Below are 7,436 nucleotides of genomic sequence, written 5' to 3' on the forward strand. Positions count from 1 at the left end.
TTGGGAGTTGGTTTCGTGCTCCTAGGAGTCCACCTCTCCCAGGGCTCACTCCCTTTGTGGAACCTACAGTCATTAAAAAGCCAAGCCTTGTGCCTGGACACAGATACTTCTTCTATAGTTTCCCACCTGTTATTCTCCTAGCACTATTTGACCAGCGAAGTCAGTTGGAAAGCACTGTGTTCCTTGGGCTCAGTTGGGTACTCCTGCTAAAGCAATGCATCTGAACAATTTTTAAAGAAACTGCTTAAAAAAAAATTAAGACAAGCAACATTTATCACAGTATACATTCCTAGGGTACCCTTGAATTTTACCTAATGTGAAGCTCAAGACAAATGTGGAAGTTCCTGTTCTCTGAAAACTTTCAGGCAGGCTAAAGGAGTTTTGACGAGACAAGCAAAATCTCTACTTAGGAGCAACCAACCTATTCACTCCATGACCAGCCATTTGAATTTTATATTTATTTTGCAGAATCCCAAAGCCTTAAGTTTAATTTCAGATAAGAATTTTCACTCTTTCGAGGGAAAATTTTTGTCATGTAATTCAACACTTTTACAAGATACAGTCAAAGTATGCAGACACAGCTGGAGCGGCTGTTGAGCACAAGATCGTAAATGCAATCTGGAATTAAACAGAACATATTGGACTTGTGTACTCTTATTCAGAAATCACCCACCGGACCATGTGTGTGCTATGCACCAACAACGTGGGCGGTCGAGAGGCAATCTGAAACACATTATTTGGCAACCTCTTGGTATTAGAGAATTGTGCTCAAGTGCCATAAACATTATAGGATCCGAGCCAGAACTATATTTGCTACATGATGTTTCAGCAGTACATGGAATTAAAATGTCTGTCAGGGAACAGATTGCAACAGAGCCTTGTTATTGCTAAGAAATTGATCTTTAGAAAGCTTAGGAAAACAATCTTTTTGTGATCTAGTTTTTACTGACTGGTGCTCTGTCAGGAAAGAAATTGTGTCAGACATTTTGTTTATATAAGCTTCATGACAACATTGATGAATTGTGTAGTGTGGGTAAAATCATGTTGGACATATTCTTGGTTTAATTCTCTGCTCAGACATGATATTTACCAGGTGGCGTTGGGCAGCGCATTACTCCCTAACCTATCCACCTTTGCAAGTCTGTTTTGAGGATGAAATGGGACAATCCTTAAGAATGCTACTGCAACTTCCTTAGAGGAGGGACATGGCATTATGATATCCTTGGAGGAAATGTGGTATCCAGTTAGTAATTAAAATAATGTTCTCTTAAATGCCGGTAAATGAAACCCAAAGGTGCTTTATAGTACGTATGGTTGCCAAGAATGAAATGCTGATTGAAACTTGTGAAGATGCTAGCACTGAAGACATATTAGATGATGATGATGATGATGATGATGATGATGATAATAATAATAATAATAATAATAATAATAATAATAATAATAATAATAATAATTTATTATTTATACCCCGCCCATCTGGCTGAGTTTCCCCAGCCATTCTGGGCGGCTCCCAATCAAGTGTTAAAAACAATACAGCGTTAAATATTAAAAACTTCCCTGAACAGGGCTGCCTTCAGATGTCTTTTAAAGATAGGATAGCTGCTTATTTCCTTCACATCTGAAGGGAGGGTGTTCCCCAGGGTGGGTGCCACTACCAAGAAGGCCCTCTGTCTGGTGTATATTCTTATATTCTTAGATGTATATTCTTATATTCTTAGATGTATATTCTTATATATTTTAATTGAAAGAAAATTGTAAACATTTGAAAACATTTGTAAGTTTGAATTGAAATGCTTTGTAATGTGAAAATAAGGAACTGATTTACATATAAGAAGGTGGTTTTTTTTTAATTTAAAGAAGATATAAGGCAAAAAAGTGACTACAGAAATGCGAGAATTTATTAAAAGATGTTTGGAAGTCAGAAAGAGGGAGGGAAGGAAGTTGATGCTCTGTCTGAACAATGCTTTATGTTATAAATCTGTGTAATGAAATGTAATTAAATATGGAAAACTCAATGAAAATAATTTTTTTTAAAAAAAGATGTATATTCTTATCTATAGCCCCTTTCATGCATTACTAATCTGAAGAGTTTCCACATACATACATAATAGGAATGTGGCTGTGACGGAGTCTCTGGGCCTTCAATGTCCATGTGTTTGCATGGATCCCAGTTCCTGAGCAGGTGCATAGGTGCTGCACATTTGCACCACCGATTGTGTGACAGCCTTGATCACAGTTGTCACAGTCTGTACCTTTTGCATTTCCTTCCCTTCTGACATGGTTTCTTACCCTCCGCCTCAAGCACGTGCCTCCACACTTGCTAAAGACAATACTTCATCCATCTGATAAAGTGGGATCTAGTTGATGAACGCTTATGCCAAAATACATTGATGAGACTCAAAGGAGTCTTAATAACTTTGGTTGTTTTTGATGCAGCAAATAACTATCCCTCTGGAAATCATTCCTTCCTGTTACTTTTTCTCAGCACAGTTGTTAAACCATGTTTGCTCACCTGCTCACAAACTGCATGATGAGCACTTGTCTTCCTTATTTCTTTCTTCATTTCCCCCCGTTCCATTGACAATTAGCAAATAACAAAGGGGCCTCTCAAGCAGACAACCTATGGATGTAAGATCAGCCGTGAGACGGTTCAGATGTGATAGCCAATAGTTTGCTCATATAAATAATGGTGTGTTCATGGTGTGATGCAGCAGTATAATAGACAAAATAAGAATAATCTGGTTTGCCCCTATTGTTACACTAGATGGTTGAAAAAGAAGGTAAAGGACCCCTGGACGGTTAAGTCCAGTCAAAGGCAACTATGGGGTTGTGGCACTCACCTCGCTTTCAGGCTGAGGGAGCTGGCATTTGTTCACAGACAGGTTTCCGGGTCCTGTAGCCAGCATGACTAATACTGCTTCTGGCACAATGGAACACTGTGACAGAAGCCAGAGTGCACAGAAATGCTGTTTAGCTTTCTGCCACAGTGGTACCCATTTATCTACTTGCCCTGGCGTGCTTTCGAACTGCTAGGTTGGCAGGAGCTGAGACAGAGCAACGGGAGCTCACTCCATTGTGGGGATTCGAACCACCAACCTTCTGATCAGCAAGCCTAGGCTCTGTGGTGTAACCCACAGCGCCACCTGCGTCCACATATGCTGATCCTGTGTCAAATGTCAGTATCTTACAGAGCTTTGTAACTCCCAGGGCAGGTGCCAGAATTTTTGGACAGCGGTTGCTTCAGAGGAAGCGATAGCTGTGTTTTCCCCTTTCTATGGTTTGAATGATTGTTTGTTTTGAGAACTGCTGTATTTTCACATTCCCAGGGGCCGCATTCTGTTCTAATGGATGTGTGCTTTTTCATAAACCAACAGACAGTCCTGGGATTGTGGAATTTATAGTTAATGAGTTAGACAGGAGAGTAGTTAAGCACATCATCCTTGGTTGTACACACACATAACAATTCCCCCCCCCCCCGTTAACCTTTCCCTAGCTGCCATCAGCACTATCAATAGACCTTAAGACTCCAGCTGCATTCACATTACTCTGGGTGCAGCCTGCTTTCGCCGCTGGTGTTTGAAGCCAAGTGTACACAGCATTAGCCCCAATCCATATGTATCCTGCAGCTTCTTGGGAAATCCTGTCTGGTGCATTTTCCCTTAACCCAGCTTCCATCCAATTGAAAAACAGAAGCCATGAGGTGTGTCCACTTCAGATAACTGTTGCATGCTCACAGATGACAACTTGGAGTTAATTGGAGTTAGGCATGGGGAAACAAATCAGGATATTGGCACTGGGGGACGACCTACCCACCCCTTGTGCATGGCAGCCTCAGAATATGACTTGAAAGGAAGCAAAGGGAAATGACCTTGTCGCATTTCAATCTAGCGATCTGTACATAGCTTGCATCTCATTTTCTGGACACTGCTGTGACCTCTACCAGCAGCTGTGTGTAGTCACTATCTCATGCCCTCTTTCTGTCATATACAGGGAGGGTTAGTGACTCTTTGTGAATTGGTGCACCTCTCAGCAGTGAGGAGTGTGTGTGTGGGTGTGTGGGTGTGCGCGCGCATGTGCGTGTGTGGTGCAAAAAACCACAACAAAACAGAATAGGATTATTATTTTTTTGCAAAGGAGACAAAGACAGGAAACTAACAGATTTGCCTGTGCCTAAGGACAAGAAACACTCCATGAACTCAAGCCATGCCTACAGCTACCTTGTAGAAGAGAAATATTTTAATTGAAATAAACATGGTTTTCCTTCACATATTATTATACCACATCAGTCCACACATGTATTTGTTTTAAGTTTTTAAAATCCACTACTTTGGGATTACTACTATGTCATTATTTATTTTGAATAGTTACAATCTGCCCTTCATTCACATGCAGAGAGAGGCAGGCAGCCCAGAGAATCTGATTCTGGAGTACCAAATGGTTAATCATGTCAGTTTATTGTTGTATCTTTTTTTTCCACCATGAGAGCCACCATTTAAATTTTCTTTCTGGGATGCCAAAATGTCTGGGGCTGTTGTCTCCTTTTCTATAGACTTCTGATAAAATCAAGCTTGAATCCATTCCAGAAGTAATGCAAAATGGTTCTTTCCTTCCTTCCTTCCTTCCTTCCTTCCTTCCTTCCTTCCTTCTTTCTTTCTGAAACACCCACATTTTCTACAATTATTTAGTGACGAATAATGAACAAGAGACTTTTTAATGGTAGCATGTGTGCATGTGTGTGTGAGAGAGAGAATTTGTATGTATGTGTGCATATATATCTATATATCTATATCTGTATCTATATCCATACCTATATCTATCTATACAGTTGTACCTTGGAAGCCGAACGGAATCTGTTCCGGGAGTCTGTCCAACTTCCAAAATGTTCGGAAACCAAAGTGCGGCTTCTGATTGGCTGCAGGAAGCTCCTGTAGCCAATTGGAAGCCACTGAAGCCCTGCTAGAAGTTTGGCTTCCAAAAATAGTTCACAAACCAGAACAGTCACTTCTGGGTTTGCGGCATTCGGGAACCAAAACATTCGACTTAATAATAATAATAATAAATTTTATTTATATCCCGCCCTCCCCAGCCGAAGCCGGGCCCAGAGCAGCTAACATCAAATATATAACACATTAACATAAAATCAGACAATCAATTAAAATACAACCTCAAATCAGATCAGGATCAGAATAAAATCCAATCAGATGGCAACCCGCAGATTAGGGTTGGGGTTGCAAGGCGTTTGGGATCCAAGGTACATCTGTATACCTACGCAATAATTTTAGTTTTTAAACTTAATCTTTAGAATTCAGATGAATTAGCATCTAAACAAATAGGTAAGCAATAAATATATAAATTGCATTAATTTAATATAATTTTTCACTGTAGCCTTTGTGAAAGGGATGTTGGATAACATGAATTTTAAATGAGGATGGAGAAAGATCACCTTTCATTAATGCTCATTAAAGGGCTTTACTTTCCAGTATCTCTGAAGTGCTTTATTCTATGGAATCCTTACCACTCACCACTTAATATGACCTACCCATCTTATCATTGTCCTACAAAGCTTATTATTGTGCATTTGGATGTTTACATTTAGCTGTGGTTACTGGATTTTGACAGCAGATGGAGCAAATAGCCTGCCATTTTTATGCATATATTTTGGAGAGTGTTTCTGTCTGCTCATTTCAGTCTCTGCAATATTGTAATTCGTTTTAATGTCACGACACCGTCTCGTAGCTCTGTGTGGGGATGAGAATCAACATACTAAAGAAACCCATTGCTACTGAAGCAGCATTTGGCATTTCCCACCTCTGAAAACAATTTCCTATCATATAAGGTATAATGACCGTAGTAATAAATGTGGGAGTAGTTGTAATTGTAATAGCAGTGATGGTTGTACTTGCAACAGCAGTAGTAAAGTGCCATACAGAAACCGATAGTAAGTAAATAGTCAAGCTCAGTGTGGTAGCCATACCAGAGTCAAAAGCTTCAAAGGACAAGGAAGATCCTTGGGTCAACTGATTCCTCTTGACTTGGTGGTTACTTTTCTACTCTTTGTAGCCATTTGTAGTCTTTAACAGCAAGCCACTGTGTTGGAAAAATGAAGTCACTCTGGTCAAGAGAAATGAGCTAAGGCAGAAATATCTCTGAACATTTTGTTCCTGACAACAACAGGAAACTCTTTCGACCACAAAGTAACAGATGAAGCTTGTTGTTAAGCCAAGGTGTCAAAAGCTAAAGCTTGAAAAGTGAAGGGTCAGCAGAAAAAAATTAGATTATGTTCACTGCAAACCATACAGTAAAGGAATCAGAAAGGGCTAAGCAGAGACAGAGAAGTGCAGTTATCGGAGCCAACTCCTAGGGACTGAGCTCCCTTTGCCCGCCTGCCCCCAATAAATTAATTGAAGGGCCAAGACAGACAGATGCCAACAATGTGATGAAATTTCACTTATTATCTGACTTATTTATTTACAATGTTTATTTTATTTAACACATTTATGTACCAACTTTCAACCAATGGTTACAGAAACAACACAAGTGGGTTCCATGTTTTTATCACTACTGTTGTAAAAACAGCTTTTCTTCCCTGGATAAAATACAGAGTATATTTGGACACCACCAGTACATGTGTTCCATATAGTGCAAATTGAATGTAGAATACACCCACCCACAAAAAATGCCAGTGATTGTGCATTTTCATATTCAGCTTTGGCGCATGTGCACGATGAACAGGGCATTTTGTCCATTGCCCAGTCAATTTTGCATCAGTCCCCCATGTGACTTTGGATGACATGCAGACTGAAGGAGACAATGTCAGCTGGATAATTACAGTGGTACCTCTGGTTACAAACTAAATTAGTTCCGGAGGTCCATTCTTAACCTGAAACTGTCCTTAACCTGAGGTACCACTTTAGCTAATGGGGCCTCCTGCTGCCGCCGTGCTGCCAGCACATGATTTCTGTTCTCATCCTGAGGTAAAGTTCTTAAACCGAGGTACTACTTCCAGGTTAGCGGAGTCTGTAACCCAAAGTGTTTGTAACCTGAGGTGTTTGTAACCTGAGGTACCACTGTATATACATTGGTCAGTCTCTGTATTCAGTTTCTGGACAAGCTTATTGGCCAGGCAGCATACAAAACTGACATTAGGATCATGTGTGCTAGGCAATATATGAACAATTTCCTAACATCTGCTGGTGACTATCCATATCTGGCTACGTATGAAAATCTTGGTGCAGTGAATGTGTGCACATTCTCTATTCCACTCACATCACCTCAAACATATTCACTTTATTGCCACAACAGATGACTTTAGAAATCAAAACCCAAAAAACAAATGGGTTGCCTGATTTTGTATTACATGGTTTCTATTCATAAAGGTTCTCTATTAAGCACCTGATTTCTCTCTCTGTTTTCGAGAGATAATTCCAGCTTCT

The sequence above is a fragment of the Podarcis bocagei genome (genome assembly GCF_964188305.1).
Source record: "Podarcis bocagei genome assembly, chromosome: 8".
In the NCBI taxonomy this organism is placed as follows: Eukaryota; Metazoa; Chordata; class Lepidosauria; order Squamata; family Lacertidae; genus Podarcis; species Podarcis bocagei.